This window comes from Ursus arctos, unplaced genomic scaffold (genome assembly GCF_023065955.2).
Source record: "Ursus arctos isolate Adak ecotype North America unplaced genomic scaffold, UrsArc2.0 scaffold_34, whole genome shotgun sequence".
Lineage (NCBI taxonomy): Eukaryota > Metazoa > Chordata > Mammalia > Carnivora > Ursidae > Ursus > Ursus arctos.
In genome coordinates, this window is record NW_026623030.1 from 20,067,781 (window position 1) to 20,085,143 (window position 17,363).

The 17,363-nt window shown below is 55.2% G+C and overlaps 1 long non-coding RNA gene across 1 annotated transcript; it reads right to left on the bottom strand.

The window, feature by feature from the left end:
* Positions 1-322: 322 nt before the first annotated feature.
* LOC113267003 (uncharacterized) lies at positions 323-17,018 on the bottom strand. Its single transcript, XR_008957033.1, has 4 exons — positions 16,935-17,018; positions 10,676-10,845; positions 3,837-3,899; positions 323-1,450 (listed from the first exon to the last, which is right to left on the bottom strand). It is a non-coding gene; the product is annotated as an uncharacterized LOC113267003 (long non-coding RNA).
* Between the last annotated feature and the right edge of the window lie 345 nt (positions 17,019-17,363).

Below are 17,363 nucleotides of genomic sequence, written 5' to 3' on the forward strand. Positions count from 1 at the left end.
AGAAAGGGAGCACTCTAAGGATCCCTTGCAGTTTTGAGATCCTGGGATTTGGGAAGGGGGCGCAAGAGGCATTAAGCTTTGAATGGGAAGCTTGAGAAAGCATCTCACCAGGGTGTCTACTTGGGAGGACAGCAAGAAAGGGAGCTTCAGGAAGAGCTGGGAACAGACCCGGGCACGAGTATTACTAACAGAGATCAGGGCTCAATATATGCTAGGTAGTCTTCTAAAAATATACAGATAAAAACTTCTAAGTACTCAAACGTATATGATTTATACTAAGCATATACTAAGAGTAGACGAGATACAGACTGGGCACAGAGAGTTGAGGGTGTCCAAACAGCTACTGTTTAATGAGCATTTACTATGTGCCAAGGTGTGGCTGGACAATGCACACACCTGATGTCATTTCCCCCCTGCCATGTCCTCTGTGGCAGGACCTGTTATCCTGGTTTTCAGGTAACTGAGGCTTAGAAGGGCTAATAGACTCATCCGAAGTTCTAAGGCTCTGATAGGCCACCTCTCAAAGCTCGGTAGGACTTGCGTCAACACTGCCCCAGTGAACCACAGCTGGGTGTGCAAATGTCCCAAGGCCAGCAGCAGCAGTCCCAGCAGAGCAGGCAGCCACGGAGGAACCGCTCCGGACACCCCCAAGCGTGCACCTGCTGGCGAGGACCAGGCTTGTCCTCGCCTACAGCCCGGCACACCCACACAGGCGCACAGGCTGTGGGTGGCCCTTAGAGAAGACTGGGGTCCTGGCGTTGGTGGGCTCCGTTCCTAGGGTGGGAAGCGAGACAGCACCAGCATTTCGTCTCCTCTTCTGTGCCTGGAGGTGGGTAAAAGTCCGCGGTGAAGGGGAGCGGGAAAGGAAGCATGGCTCATTTTGACTTCCCCCCTCTTCACACACACCAACTGCGCTCCCACCACCAGCCAATCCATTCTCCATGCCTCCTCCTCTAACCACGTGACCGTCACTTCCCTAACCGGAAAGGAGCGGGTAAACTGAGGCTCAGAGCCGCTGGCGCCAAGCGCGTGAGCGGGAAGCTCGCCAAGTGCTGCGTGCGCGCCAGGCAGGGATGCGGCGAGCCGAAACCGCAGTCCCGGGCCTCCTGCGAGCGGCGGGAGCCGAGCCAAGCACGGCGCAGGCACCTCTGAGCCTCGAATGAAGCCGAAGTCGGCCAAGTCGGCAAAAGAAGGAAGAAAACATGCGGGTCCGGGCTGCCGTGGGGAACGCAGGCGTTCGCCAAAATCATCCGCTGGCGTCTGGGACCTCCTGGAGGCGGCTTGGGAAGGGGCTGGGCGCTGGGCACGGCAGGGAGCGCATGGGATCCACTCGGTTGGCTTCCGCGGCTCGGATCCCGGCGGGAGGCGGCAGCTGGACGTTCTGACCTCCACTTCAGAGTCCGGATTCCAGGTGCAACTGAGGGAGTGAGAGACTAAAGCAGAGACAGAGCTGCAAAGACAAAAAGACGGGAGAGACATACAGAGTCGGAGGGGTTCAGGCCTTCGCGCCCAGCGGAGGAGGAGAGGTGATGCTGGCGACCCTCGGCCTGTGCATAAGCATCCCGAGCCAGGCCAGGCCTGGAGGACGAAAGATCCGGTAGCCCTGCGATCGCCTCCCTAGAGGGTGGAACCCTCAGCCTCGCCTGGCGGGGCGGGAAAACCATTACCTGGCTCTGAGCCCTGAGTTCCATACCTCCATACCTTTAGTGCAGGAAGCTGGCACGCGGCACAAAAAGACCTTGAAATAATTGGGTTTACGATCTGTGCCTCCCCTCCCTTCCCTGCAACAGAACTGCTTTTGATGAAAACACCCTGGTCTTCCCTGCCTGGGTTGACAGGGAATGACTGGAGATCCTGTGGAAGGAATGTACACAGCAGGCACCCAATCATTGCTTGTGTGTTGCAGTTCTGCCTTAATCCTAAGTCCCTATCATATGGGGACACAGACGACCAGTTACCAAGCTCTTTCAAAACCACCTAGCAGTCTCTCCTAACCACCGTTCAGAGCCCCATCCAAGGTGACCCCAGGATGAAGAGTCGTGTCCCCAGGAACACACAGCAGGCCTCAGGGATCCAAAGTTGGGGCTCATTTCTACCCGGTCTCCCTAAGTCAAGGATTCTCAACATCTCCAGTGCTGTCCTCACACCACCCAGCTCCAGATCCTACTAGGCTGAGACTGGGACTTTATTTTTTTTTTAAGATTTTATTTATTTATGAGAGAGAGAAAGAGTGAGAGGGAGCATCAGCAGGGGGCAGAGGGAGAAGCAGGCTCCCTGCTGAGCAGGGAGCCCTACGTGGGGCTCGATCCCAAGACCCCCGAGATCATGAAGCCGACTGAGCCACCCAGGTGCCCCAAAGATGGGACTTCAGAGAGAGACGACCGGTCTCCGTTGAGAACCTGGGGAGCCACGCCGCAGGGAGAGGGGAAGCGAGAGCTGGGATAGGAAACCCAAGCAAAGTTCAGGGAGCAGGGGAGAACAGGAGAAGGCTCTGGCCCGGATGGAAAAGGGGAAAAAAGCAGCGAGAGAGGAGATGCAGAAACAGGGAAGCAGAGAACGGAAGCGAGAGCCCGAGGGAGTGCGCGAACCCGCTCCCTGCCCAAGGCGCCTGGCGCAGGACGGCGAGAGGCGCCCCGGCTCGGTTCCCCACCGCGCCCTACCGAGCCCAAGGGGAGCGCCCCACCGACTGATTTGGCTTGCACAAAACCCACGCCCCAGGGGCCTTTGCCAAGCCGCTGGGGCTTGATTCATTTCTTGACTAATTAACTGGAAGCTACGTCGCCCCTTCTTTCAGGGCCCAATTAATTCGCCGCGGGCGGTGGGGCGGGGGCGCGAGGCTGAGGCGCCCGACTGGAGCCCCTTTGTGAAGGGCTGTCTGGACCATATTGATTCCACACACACATACACACACACACACACACACACACACACACACACACACACACTTCTTCCTTCGTACCAAAAAAAAAAAAAAATCTTGAAAGCCCAGGATTGCCAGAGTTTAAGGATTGTCAGACTCACACTCCCTCCTCCCCCACCCCGCCCAACCGGTGGCTTGAGTTTCCAGAAAGAAGGGACCCATGGGCCAAGGCAGTTTCCAGCTTAGCCTGGGAAAGGGTTAAATGGAATTTCTCCCCCACAGAGGGCAAAGAAGTAAAGCGGACAGGTGAGCCCTGTGTGCCTACTGTGTGTGCGCGCCGGGCCCCTCCTGCCTCGAGGTTCAAAGCCAGACAATAACAGACACAATCCCCAGGTGGAATCCCAGCTCCAGAAGATACTGGCTGTGGGACTGCGGGCAAGTCTTTGTATCTCTCCGCATGACTCAGTTTCCTCATCTGCAGAATGGAGCTCATGGAGAAGGCTCCTGCCTCCTCCGATTGCAGTATTTGATGAGCGGATGGGTAGGAAAATTCTTACAACGTTATCACCCACCTGAGCATTTCACAATGCCGTCTTCAATAAACAGCATTTCATAAAAACCCCGTTTCGCAGACGAGGAAGCTGGGGCTACGGAGCGCAGACCTGCTGCGCAACGATCCTGGTGCTTGATTCCAAGGCCAAGGCGCTCCAGAACGAAATCTATCAGTGCGCTTCCCCAGCGCTCCGCCGGGCTGGATGCGAGTGCAGAGCGCTCTCCTGGCCTGGTGGACCCAGAGGCTTACTCGGATGCGGCTGGAGCCTTCTTCCCGCCCAGCTACCCCCATCCTCCCTCCGGTTCAATACCGACTGCAGGGATCGAGAGACTCCAAATCCCCGAAAGCTTCTGGTGGGAACCCAGCGTGCCACCCCAGCCGTGATTTCCCAGCGGTTGTGGGGACTTCATCGATTGTACTGACCTCACGGCGGGTCAACCTCACGGTGGGTCAACTTGTCTCCTTCATCGATCAACCGAACGAAATCTAGGATTAAAACATAGATGCAAGGAAATCACAGCCGTCTCTGTAAAGCTAGTGGGAAGTGGCTGGGCCAGAACGCACAGGGGACCCAAGCCAGCCCCACCCCCGCGCAGCACGTCAGGAAACCGAGCTTCTCACCTCACTCTCCTTTATTCGATCATTGTTCCTTTTTTTTTTTTTTTTTTTTTTTTTTAGTTCTGGGCTTTATTGAGAACAAAAAAACAAAGAAGGATTAGTTTATTCAATCAACAAACACTTGATGAACACATTGAACGTGCCAGACTGCGCTGGTCACTGGGGTACTAATGAGGAAGGGGGTCTGCCCAGAAACGTAAAATCCTGGGGAGGGGAAGGGGTTGTAAAGGCTTCTCTGCTGTCACTTTTTAGCAATGCGACCTTGGGTGAGACTCCCTAGCTATCTTCCTTCCCACAGTTCTCTGTCCGTGAAGAGTGACAACACTGTCCAGTCCTAGCAAGGTGTAGGCGCTGCCTGGTAGAAACGGATGGAAGAGTCTAGAAGTTAGATCCTTTAGCACAGTCCCGGGCTCGCAGCTGCGGTGAGCAGATCTGGGGAAAAGTCCTTTGCGAAGCCTCGATGGGGTGTAGACTCCTTACTCCTGAAAACTGCCGGGAGCCCGCGATGAGGTCTCGGGCCATCGGGATTTTCAGGGCTCCCTGTCACTGCTGCCTCTTCCTCGGAACAGAAAACCACCCAGCCAAATGTCCCCCAGCAGGCAGAAAAGCTGAGGCTGGACTGAATTTGGCCTTCCTGCCCGAGACCTTGAACAGAAGCCCTCTCCCACCCTACCCTTCCTGGGCCTCAACTTTCCTCATCTTTAAAATGGAAATTCATATGTATACATACTCATCGCAATGAATGAGCATCAGGCCAGCCAGGACCCAGTGTCTCCAGCGCTTAGCAGACTACCTGGACGGAGAAGCCCGTCACCCAATATTTGTGGGATGATCTAGTGGATATTTCTATCCATTACACCAAACTTTTCCCACTACCATCCTTTCACTGTTTCGCTTTACATATCAGAATCTGTTTAGGGAGCATCTAATAAGATTGATGCTGGTTTTCTAAAAATGCACTTTGGGAGTGGTCATTTGTTTCCAAATGCACGGAAAAGCCCCTTTTGTCCTTCTCCCCTTCTTCGTTGACTCTTATTCCTCTGTTGGAAGATTATTCACCGAGCACCTACCAATTGTAGGTAGCACTGTGATCTGTGATAGGAGCTGAAGATAGGATGAGTCAGTCCTCTCCTAGGAGCTTACAAAATAGAGACCTAACATTAGACTCTCCTAGCTGGACCATGTGGCCAATAAACCTCTTTGGCTATGGTTGATTTTTTTCTTCCTTTCTAGCTCTTTAAGTAACTTTGACCAGATCATAAAGTCTAACGCAGTGTCTGGTACACAGTAAAAGCTCAACACGTGCTGGATGAATTTGTTCTTCCCAATACGGCAGCCACAGCTCCTCCTTTGTGTGCGCAAGAGGTCTTGGAGCCTTAAGAGACACTTCCAAATGAGGGCTCCATTAGATCGGAGTACAACTCCAACCCTGACATTCCCAGTTCCAGGTACAATTCAGGCTGGTACCGCCAGCCACTCCGATTTCCACCGAGCCTGTCTGGCCCAGGGGAGCACAAGACTGGCCTTTGCAAAAGGGGGCGGGGGATCGGGAGGTTCTGCAAACCGGGTACCCGTTTTGCATCTCCACACCTATCTGGCTGTCCTCCTTTCCAGAAACACCCCCCCCAACACACACACACACCTTTCCCGGTAAACAAGACCGAGTACCGGTGGCGCCTTAGAAATGAGGCGCTACTTTGTGCTAAGAACCCCCTTCCCGCACATCCCGGTTCTAGCCTAGCCTCTCTGGATCCAACTTCCAGGGACCCTGTCCCGCCCCAGCCTCCAGGAACAGCCTTGGCCTCCTGGTGCATCCGGAACTGCCACTGCGGTAGCTCAAAACTGAGGTCCCAACCCCGCGCGCGTCAGTGGAGATTGGCTCAGGCCCTGCGGGGCCCTCGGAGGACGGCTGTCCGCCGCCGCGTCTCCCCCGAGCGCCATCCAGCGGCGAGACGGCAGGGACACCCTCCGCAGAGGTTCCCGGCGAGCTTCTCCAGAAGCGAGGAGCGCAGGTTTCCAAGTGGGAAGCAGTCCCTCCCTCCACCCCCTACCTCCCCCTACCCCGGAGATGAGGGCGCAGCTATCTCCTTCGCCTCCCCACGTACTTCCCGAGCGGCTTGAGGCTGATTCGGGTTCACCCGGCGTTCAACACCACCCTCCCCCTTTTATTTATGCCCAACACAGGCACGGCACAGGGAATTTTTCTAAGGGCGAGCAGAAAGAAAAGAAGGAAGGAGAAAAAATGTGAAAGGTGTTTGCACCGCCATTGCTGGAAACCTTCCTGTGGCGGCTGCGGGGGGAGGGGGGGTTCATCCTGTGACTCTTGCTCTCCCTTCGCTGCGAACGGACGTGTTAAATCCTGCCTCCTTAATTCTACACCTATGACCTTATCCTGGTTGGAGTCAGGCGCTCTGACTCCCTGCCCTTGCATGCAACCCAGCCTGGAAATCCTCCTCCCCCGCGATCTCCGTGGGCGACTATCCCCCGAGATGGGTGTCCGGAGTGGCAATTTCGCGCGCACCGAATCCTAAATGCGAAGGGAGAAAAACACCATTCTTCATACACCCGGAATGTTATCGCTAATTTTTTGGAAAAGTGCCTGTGTACACACATATTACATATATTATTGAGCGGGTTAATGCAAGACTAAGAATACCGAACAACAGCGTGCGGGGGGCATATTCTCCAATTCCCTCGTAATTTGTAACAGACTGTATTGCTCGGAGAGAAAAGGAGTAGCTGCGAAGCTGCAAAACAAATTTAACTCTGTCTATATTGATCCAATGGGAGTCTACCCGTGGGGTGTGATTGCAATGCATTTTTTAATCTGAGATTTAATTTCATATTTGGGGCTACTTGGAATGTCCGTATGTACACACGTGTACCCACATGGAACATTTTGAACCACACATGCATATTCCATTACATTTAAATAATGCAACGGAATATAGCCCTAAAGTTGGGCCCATACAGGGCTCAGCAAGTTCCCCGAACATTAGGCAGGTCTAAAATGAAGCCCTAGAAAGCTCAGAAAGCCAGGCTCTCCTCTCCTCCAGATTCAGTCTGGGGCAATCTTCTGATATTCCAACTAAAGGGGATTTTTTTTTTTTTTGGCCCCTTACCTCTCCTTCACCTGATCTCCCCAACTAAAAAAGTTTATAATAATTCAACTCCATTATCGTTATTGAAATCTGTCTCATTCCCTAAAAATAAAAAAATAAAAAATAAATCATAACCCACACTCAAGAGGCCTTGCAGTGACTCCAACAATTCTCCAATTCTAGACGGAGAAATGAAATAGAGGAGTCGTCCTGGTTATTCACGGCATTAATACACCGACATAAAAGTGCGTGCATCATCATATTTTAACGTCTAATAGAAAAATCCTAACTCTGCCCCCACCGTCTTCCTCCTCCGCACTTTCCTCTAAAGGACTCGAGTCGTGGAGGGGTGGGAGCTGCGGGGGAGGGGGGGAAACGGTGAAATGAAGTCCCTTGCAAAGGGTAAAAAAAAAAAAATGCAAGGCATTATTTACACCTGCGAACTTGGATGGCTGTATTCGGCCCCAATTGGCTTAATTGTAAATCTTTTCCTCATGGCCCCAATTCCTGGACGGAGCGTCTGGGTTTAATAATGCGCCCCGGCACCCCAGCAGGGCCGGGCTGAAAAGAGAGAATCCCCCCCACCCCCACTCAGCGCAGAGGTAATTAGAGCAGCCCCCCACCCCCCCTCCCCAAACCCTGCTTGAGGTACCAGAAGACCAGCGTCAGACATGTGGGGAACTCATATTTTACCGTCTGAAGACAAGAGGGGTTATTTCAAAAGCAACTGTACCCTCCGAGTCAGAAGTGGGAGGTAGCGCGCCCCCTCCGCGGCCTTGCCCCCAGCGCGTTTGGCTTGTAGGGGGGCGAGCGGGAAAGAGAGGCGTCTGCACCCGCAGCCAGACACGGCCTCAAACTCCCTCGGCTGGCAGTGTAGGGCTGACCTGTTTATAGAACTTGCTGTTAAGAAAACATGTAAAAACACACCCCAGCGGTGGGAGAGGAGAACGCTCCCTCGCACCCCACCCTCTCTTTGTACACGAAGATTCTCTCCGGACTCAGCTCGGTTGCCTTGTTTTTCTCCCCAGGAGACTATCTCCTTTCAATTTTTTTTTCCATCACTTTGAGAGCCCGAGAGTGCTACATTTCTCCTTGATTTTTGGTAACCCCCGCACCCCCCGCGCCGAAGGTCTTTACTAACCACCCCGGATTTGCCCTTTGCAAGCAGGAGTGGAGGGGGAGGTGGGAATCACTGTTGTAAAAAAGACAACTTGGACGCTGGGTGTTGGGGCGAGAGGGGGTGCTCCTTACCGCACCCCTGTAACCCTAGTTTGAGCTCTCGAAGCGGAAAGGCCTGCGTTCCGCGGCCCGGGCCGGCGCGCTCTCTGCGTTCGCACCGGGAGCCTGCTCGCCCCGCCCCGGTAGCTGCGGAGGGAGAGCAGGTAACCGCGCCGAGAGCCGGAGCGCGCGGTTCGGGGACTCCTGGGCCTGGCGGGACCTTCCCCGCGATCGAGGGCCGGGGCAGGCCAGCCGGTGCGGGGACCCCCCCCCCCTTTTTGCTCCCCTGCGGGCCGGTGCGGCGGGCCGGGCCGGACCCAAGCCTCGACCCCGCCACCCCCCGGGTGCGGGTGTAATCCGAGGCGGCGAGCGCCTCCTCGGGTTCCGCGCTGGGCGAGGCCTGGAGCCGCACGGAACACGTCCAGCTTCCGTATTTGGAACCCGGGTAAGGCTGGTGCTGGGGTAGGGGAAGCACCCCGGGGCGGACTCCATCGCCGAGAGGACCTGACGGGGAGCTCTGGGCTGTCGCTGCCTCACACTCATTGCCGGGGAACGGGGTGGGGAGGGGGCGCAAGTTTTCCTTTTCCGAGGGAAAGTTGGAAAGGACATTGCTAGGAAAGGTTCCTAGATCTGGAAGGCCGCTCCTCTCTGCCCTCCCGCCCGCCTGCAAGAAGGATTTTTAATATTTGGCTTGGAGATGAAATGAACTGAAGTCTGGGCGCCAGCAAAAGCAACTCTTAGGAAAAGCGCTTTGACAATTCCAAACATTCCCTCTTTCTATGTATATGTGTGTGTGTGTGTGTGTGTGTGTCTGCCTCGCTCTTCTTCCTCTTAAACATAAATAAAATTTTAAAAAGAAAAGAGAAAGAGACTTCTCGAGCCCTCAGGTATTCAGGCCCCAAGCTGGAGACTTTTAAAGGCTTCTGGGGTCGCCAGGGTCACACTGTCACCCAGACCTGGAGCTCAGGTTGGGAGACAGAGAAGAGTCCCTCCAGCTGCCCCCTCCCCCACCCCCCAGCTCCCTGGATCTTCTACGAGAGAGAATCGTGCAGGATTTCGCTGGGCACTATTTGCAGACAGGGATGATTTGTTTGGGAGCAAGGCACCTCCGGCTTAAAGATACATTGTTGAGGCCTCAAGTTTCTTTTACCCACACAGGGGAGGGGGTGGCTACCCAGATTGTCAGGTAATGAAGACTGACGCTGGGGTACAGCGACGCCCCCTCTCCACACCCGTTTTCTGGGTGGCCCTGGTCCAGGGTCAGTGATCACAGAAGACAGAGCGGTGGAGGAGCTGGGGCTGGGTTCCAAATTGTGAGGAGACAGTTTGGCCAGAGAGCTTCCCTGGGTGCGGGGCAGCTGCTGGGGGACAGACCAGGCCTGGAGTCAGGACCCTGAATCTAAGGCTCGTACCCTAGCCTTCGCAGCAGGTGTCAGAGGCCCCTACCTGCCAGGCAGGCCAGAGAAGCAGGTGAAATCCCTCCCTGCCACCTTGTGTCCTAGAACCCCAAAAAGTTCCATTTCCCATAGGATTGTACAAGGGAGAAGGGGTTTTAACAGCTTCTGATGTGACAGTAAGACTTGGAACCTTAAATGCTCACACCCCTCCAGTCCTTGGAACCCCATGCCCACCAAGGGAAGGCAAACCCCTCCCCAAAGCCATAGCTCCCCCAGGGACAGCTACATTTGGGGGATTTGCTGGATATGAATCTCTGGGTGTGTTATCTGCTCTGGGTTGGGGAGACATGGAAACATTACCTTGGCTGTATGGAGGGCTGACAAGGAGCACGCACACACACACACACACACACACACACACACACACACACTTCTGTGTCCACTCTTCTCTTTCATTTATCTCCTGCAGTCCCTCTCCGCGCTCACCCTCTTTAATTGAAACGCAGTACGGGAAATAGTAATGGATATTGTGCTCCAACTGAGAAAACATGTCTGTGGCTAGGAGGGGACAGTTAGTTCAGCTTTGGAGGAGCCGATATTTCTTGGCCCTGCCAACCTTCCTGACAGTAGCGGAATGTCATGAGCCGTGCCCCCCTCGCTGACACACCTCCCTGTTCCCTGGGCCTCATCCCCACTGCCCCCCAGCCACTGGCACCAAACACCACCACCGGTGCCGAAAAACGGGGAGGAGCGGGGAACCCTGGAAGTCACCTCTCCCATTCAGAGGAACCCCCAGTCTGCCACCGGGGATGGGAGAGCATACCGAGGTATTTTTCCTCCAGCTTTTTAAAGTATTCTGTCCCTTAGACCCCCACCCCACAAGCCAGATTCTTGGCATTAATCGCTGAGGGACCATGGACACCCTTACCTGTCTCGACTGAAAATCTGGAAAGAGGATGTTGAATAAACAAAGGTGTTGGGTGGTCAAAAGTGCCTGACGGCCAAGCCAGCTCTGGCCTGCGTCTTGCTGATTCTGGGTCAGATAAGACGAGAGGAAAAATTCTCCGGCCTCTTCCTCGTGAATTCATTTCTGCTGGACTAAGAAAAGTCCATGCGTTATTTTTTTTTAAGTAATTGGGTAAAACACACAAAGGGAACATTGAAGATGTAGATTGGTTTGAAATTAGGAAACCACAATTAGTTCCTTTTCCTGAGAGAGAGAGAGAGAGAAACCCTTCACAGTGTATGAAAGGCACTCTCCCCAGACGCACGCACACGCGTACACACACACACACACACACACACACACACTTCATCCCCCCACCCCCGTTTCCCTTCCAACTTATCTAAATCACTAGCCATGTACAAATTTGCCATTCTCCAGGGCGATCAGCTTTGATGAAAGGTAGGTGCTAATAAGAATAATGCAGGGGATGAAATCTTTCCATTTTGTTTCTGCCAAAACCATATTTACATTAAAAGGAGGTACGATAAGCAAGGATTAAGCGAATAACGGATGGTGCCCTAGAAAGAGCAGAAACCAACTGGCGCCAAAGTGAGCCTCCGTCCTAAAAATACTGCTTCCCCGAGCTAGACAACTTTGACAATCTTTTCTCACACACACACACTTCAGACTCTGCACTGAATCGCCCTGATCAATAATTTAGAGGGCTGTCAGAGGACAGGGAAATGTGCCTTACAGGAAAGCCCTGTGCTGCTGGGGCAAGGCAGGGACTAGGAGCCGAGGCTGTAGGGTAGACATGCCTCCTCTCACCCTGGGCTCCTGCCTTTGAAAGGACGTAGAAAGGAGGGGGAGAGATTCTGGGGTGGGGGAGGCTGACTTTGGGGATCCCAAAAGGAGAAGGTGATACTTCCGACCTACACAAATGGGCCCAGACCCCTTTCTATCTCTCAGGACACCTTATCTTCTTCCTAGCCAAGGGCATGAGGGGGAGGTATCAGCTTGAACCCTAAGAAGAGGCAGCTCCAGCCTGTCTTCGTTACTGGCAAAGATGGTGGGGGAGGGAATACAGAGGCAATCCTGAAACACAGAAAAGCAGGAGAGAATTCAGAGAGGGTCAAGAAAGCCAGACAAACTAGAAAGAGAGACAGAAGAGGCAGAAAGAGTGGGAAAGAGAGTAAATCAGAAACAGAAGAAACAAGAAAAGTTAAAGGTGGGGGGGGCAGGTAGAGACAGACAAGAAGGGGAAACAGAACAAGACAGATGCAAGGCAGAGAAGAGCAAGTTCAAGGGAAACAGGGCAAGAACGGATGTACAGTGAAAGATGTACAGAGAGCCAGGGACACCAACAAAGGAAGGAGAGGAGGGAGGGAGGGAGGGAGGGAGGAAAGAAAGAAAGAAAGAAAGAAAGAAAGAAAGAAAGAAAGAAAGAAAGAAAGAAAGAAAGAAAGAAAGAAAAGAAAGAAAGAAAGAAAGAAAGAAAGGAAAAGAAAAAAAAAGAAAAAAAAGAAAAGAGAAGAAATAAAAGATGGGTACTCTGTCTGGTCCAACCAAGAGGCTTGTACCTGTCCCCAGAGGGAGGAAAGACAGGCTAATTCTCCATCAAACTGAATGATCCTGCAGACTCCTGGCTAGGGAGGAACTGAACTCTTAAAGCAAGCTTGGGGTGGGGGGGTGTGTGTGTGTCCAGTGAATGCAAAGCTCCAGCAGGAAAATCTAGCTTCCCTGGTCTATGCAGAGGTCCTCCACTGGGTTCAGAACTGCATACAGCAGAGTCAAGGCTTGGGGTAGCACCAGAGTGCTAATGTGGGGAGGAGGGTGCTAGCAGCATTTCGCAGCAGGAATCACAAACACAAAGTTCCCGGGGTGTGGGGGTGGGATCCGCGGTAAGAAAATCAAGTCCCCAGTTAGCAGAATGGAGAGCCCAGGAGGATGGGAGCCCTAAAGCAGACACTTAGTTTCAAAGCTGGTCAATTAAAAAAAGGGGGGGCTAGATCCAAAGTGGGGGGCGGGGGGGATTGAGCAGAAAGAGGGAACCATCGCTACACTGCCAGGCGACCAGAGAGCCCCTCCCCAGTAAAAGTTTATGTATTGACCGACCACCCTAGGAAACTTCTTAATTAGGCCTCAGACCCCTGGAGAAACACGGATGTCCTTATGTCAACAGAGTTTCCAATTTAGCGACACCTCGGACTGAAAAAAGCTGGGCGGCCAACGGGGGTGAAAGTTTAAGAGGGAATAAGCGTGTAATAGTCCCTCGCCAGACCTCACACATGCTGAAGGGAATATTTACAGCAAACTTGCCAAAGTAAACCACCCCGCCTACCCACCATCCTTTCCCCCTCCTCCCCCCCTTTTTTTGTAAACTGCAGATAAACACTATTCGGTCACCAAAGGGTCGGTTGGTCCCCTTTCTAGTTTGAGGCAGGCCGTGCCATGGGGAAAAGTAGGATCCAGCAGAGGCTTCCTGGGCGATTCCGCAGCCAGGCTGGCTTCTCTCCTGCCGTGGCCTGGGTGGTGGCTTGGTTTCACGTTTGTGTGTCTGTATAGGAAATTTGTTCTGAGTCTGCTCTGCCCCTTCCCCACTTTACCATCTGCGCTCACACACACACACACACACACACACCTCGCTTGGCCTTAAACACTGTAGGCATTACAGATACGGAGAGTTGGGTTTTTTTAATTAAAAAAAAAATCAGGCCTGCAAAAAGGTGCGGGAATATCTGGGGGACATCAGAAGTTCCGTGGGTCCCCTGAGATCCAAAGTTGAGCCCCCCTGCTCCCTTCTCCCGCCCGCTCCTCAGACTCTGCCGAGGGGCAGACTCATTCAATGTTTCCCGAATGTCTTTTGTTGAGCGCAGCGGCGGGCAGAGACTATGGAGGGGGTCTGCAAACAGAGAGAGAGAGAGAGAGAGAAGGCCGTGTAGACCCCGCGCCTGGAGCTTAAAGCCTCCGGCCGGGGGGCGCGCAAAAGTTGTGCGTTCCCCCGGCTGCCAGGCCTGGCACAAGTCTCCAGAAGGCGCTGGCCAATGTTTCACCCGAATGCGATGGCCACCAGGCCGCTTTTGTTTGTTCGCAAATTAATCACCCAGCGCACGGCCGGCGCCAGAGTGGGTTTATCACCCACCGGGAGGGGGGCGCGACGGCCCCGCAGAGACAAAGAGGAGTTCGCACCTTCCCGCTTTTGATCCCGAGTTACCGCGGCCTCCCTGCAGAATACGAGCCTCCTGGGGCCGAGTCTGGGAGGTCAGTCATAATTGGCGGAAGTTTGCAGACCATTAGCAAGACGTGGACATTTTCGAATCAGAACCCCGCAAACTTTCCTCTCTTCCCTCCCACCCCTTGCAAGCAAGAATAGGAGTGAGGATGTGGAGTGGCAACTGGGGTGACCCCGGGGTTAAGTTAGAGCTGCGGGCAAAAACAGGCATCTGAGGGAGGGGGCGGTGTGAGGGCCAGAGATCCAGCTCGGTCCACTCTGGGGCCAAAGGCAAGTCGAGATATTTACAAGCGAAATTAGCAAGCTCCCTTCCCAGGTCCGAGGCTGAAGGGAGGCCCGGAAGCGGAGGACCTGGTGAAAATGTCTCTCTCCCGAGCATCTGGACGCTTGGGGCACCGAGAGACTAAGGAGGGGGGTCAGTCGCATTCTGCCAGCAGAACTGCTTTCCTTCCACTCGGAGCGGCCGGGCAGAGATTGGCTGGCGAGTGCAGGCAAAACCAGATCGCGGGGATTTGGGGCCGCTCCTGAAAGTGCCGCGGCGCTGCCCCGGGGCTCAGGCGGCGAGCAATGTGGGGGAGGGGGGTGAGTTTGGGCCTCCAGAGACTCGTGAAACCCTGCGGTGACCTCGGTGGACGGCGTAAGGAGGGGGAAGGCCTGGCCTCTCGCACCCTCCAGGATCGGGCCGCTAAGGACGGGGGATGGGGGGGCGTTGTGAGCCGACACCCTGGGCCCCCGCCGCCTCTTCTTTTTCTCTCTTTCTCTCTTCTCAACCACCGGCAGAGAGACCCCGAGAGGACGCCAGAGAAAGACAGGCCGAAAGGGAAAGAAAGGGGCGAGATGGCGAGCCAGACGGAGTTCGAAGAACCACTCCATTCTCTCTGGTGACTTCAGGGAATTCTCAGCGCTGGCGCCAAGCGCTCTTAACCATGTGCGTCAAAAATGCGAGGCTGGAAAAGCTTGTCGCCTCAAAAGTTCCGCCCCTATCTCGAGGCGGTTGCCCACAAAAGAAGTGCATTTTCACCCTCCACTTTCTCCCATTTCGGAGTCTGGGGGCTGGGGGCTTGGGGGTCCACAAGGCAAACTAAGGACGGTTCTGGCTGTCGACGCACAGACACACACACACACACACACACACACACACACACACACACACACACATCAAGCCTTGGGTTTCTTAACCCCCTAGGCCCCAAAACCAGCCCTTTCTCCTTTCCTTTCCACTCGAGGAAGCTCTCAACTCAGGAAGGGTATAAAAGAACATTCTACCCAAGATTTCCCTCCATCTAAGCAGGGACGCCCAACTCACTGCCTCGCCCCCAAAGCGAGAAATGTGGGTTTGGGGAATCCTGTGACCCAGACAGGGACCTGCGGTAACGGATATCATTTCGGCGACAGGTCTGATTCGTAAGTTACCTCCCTCGCCTTCACCCTGAGCTGAAGCCCCCACCCTACCTGAACTGCACCAGTCACCTCGCCTCTGGGGTGGGGGCGTATCACGGTTTGTTTTACAAATTCACCCCCGACTTCTGGTGAGATAAGTCCCCGGGTGCACGGAGAGATAAGTGCGATGCCTGGAGAAGATACTAGGAGGGCGCACCTTCCCCGACCAGCTCGCCCCTGGCCGGGGAGGTGAGGGCAGCGGCTCCGCGGGGGCAGGCCCAGAACCTAGTCCCTCGCTGCGCTCCTTCTGTCCCGGTCTCCATTCTCTGCTCTACACTCACGCACACATTCAGGTGGAACTCGGGGAGCCCGGATTCAGATAGAAGACAAGACCTAAAAGAGCTGGTAAATGCATTTCCGAAAAATCCCCGGGGGAGCGCAGCCAGGGCCCGCGGCGCAGGCTGTGTACGTGTTTGCGTGTACGTGTTTTCCCGCGGGTGGCTGGGTCCCAGGGTGCTGGCGCGTGTCGGCGCGCAGGAGCGCCGGGGTGTTTGGGTCTCCGCCCACAGTCTCGGGTGCCGCCCGAGGAAGCGGGCGGCCCCCGGCACGCGTGTGTCCCGGGAGCCCACGAGCCCCGATGCCGGGAGTCCGGCGCTGAGAGCCACCCGAGCTCGGGAGCCCTTTAGCGGCGGCCGGGCGGAGCTTGGCTCCACGTGGGGCTGGAGAGCGCGCAAGCCCGGAGTCTCGGCGCTCGCCTCTCCACCGCCACCGCCTTTTGTGGCGCCCGGCGGCGGAATAGCAGCTCACGGGGGACTCGGCCGTCCGCCTGGCTCTCCCAGGGCCGCGGCGAGAGGGTGAGCCGCACAGAGAAGCGGCGGCGGCGGCCGGAGAGGCGAGGCGAGCCGAGCGCGCGAGAGGCGAGCGCCCCTGCCCGGCGCCCGGCGCGCTCTCCGCCTTCCTGGCCCTGCTCGCTCGCTCCCTCCTCCTCCCCCTTCCTCCCGGGCCCTGCCTCCTCCCTTGATCCCGGGCTGGATGACTGAGGCATTTCAGACGTGGGCTGAGCCAGCGCCGGCGAGCGAGCTCTGGGGCTGCAGCGATCTCTCGATAAGCCACCTAGAGGCGACTCTGCGCGCGCTCCCCAGTGGCTCCCCGCCCTCCCTCTGATCATGTTGACATATTCACAGGACAGGCAGTAGTACCGATGCGGCGCTGCGACGTTACAGTTTCCGACACCTTCTTTTTATAACTCGGCTCTATCCCTCAGCACTCGACCTGTGAAAACCACGCCTATGCAGCAACACAATTGGTCCGAAAGCGTCAAAGAGCCAATCAAGAGGCCTCCGGCTCCCCACAGCCCACAGCAGAGCCCGACCTTCTAGAGCCGCCGAGCAGACGCCCGGGGAATTCTAGAGGCGGAGGAGGGTGGCGCGGAGCTCTCGCTCGCTCGCTCTCGCTCCCTCCCTCTCCTCGCGCTCCCTCTCCCACTCCGTCCCTTTCTCTCTCTCCTGTTTCTCTCTCTCACTCTCTCCCTCTCTCTCTCCCCCTCTCCCCTTTTCAGTCCCCCCCCCCCCCCGTAAATCCTCCCTGCCCTGCGCGTCTGGACGCAGATTAGGAAACGATTTCGCTCACGTTTTAGGACAAGGAAGACAGGCGCGGGAGGAGAGCACGGCAAGACTCGGATTGCAACCCAGACACCCTCCGGAGGCTCGGAGCAGAGGAAGGAGGAGGAGGGCGAACGGAAGCCAGTTTGCAGTTCAAGTTTTGATAGCGCTGGTAGAAGAGAGCTTAAATCAGAGAGTTGTTTTTTTTTTTTTTTTTTTTTTTTAAGGCAAGAGACTTTTCCGCTCTCTCGCTCACTGGTGAAGCCGGGTCTAGCGCAACTGCAGACGCCTCCAGCGAGAAAGAGGGAGAGGAAGACAGACAGGGGGGGCGGGGAAGAAGGAGAAGAAAAGGTAAAAAGTCTCCGAGTGGAGCCGTTCGCATTTGCAACAAAGAACTGGGGGCTGGGGAGCGATTCCCGGGACCAGGGGCTGCCGTGTCTATTTCGGCGAAGCAGCG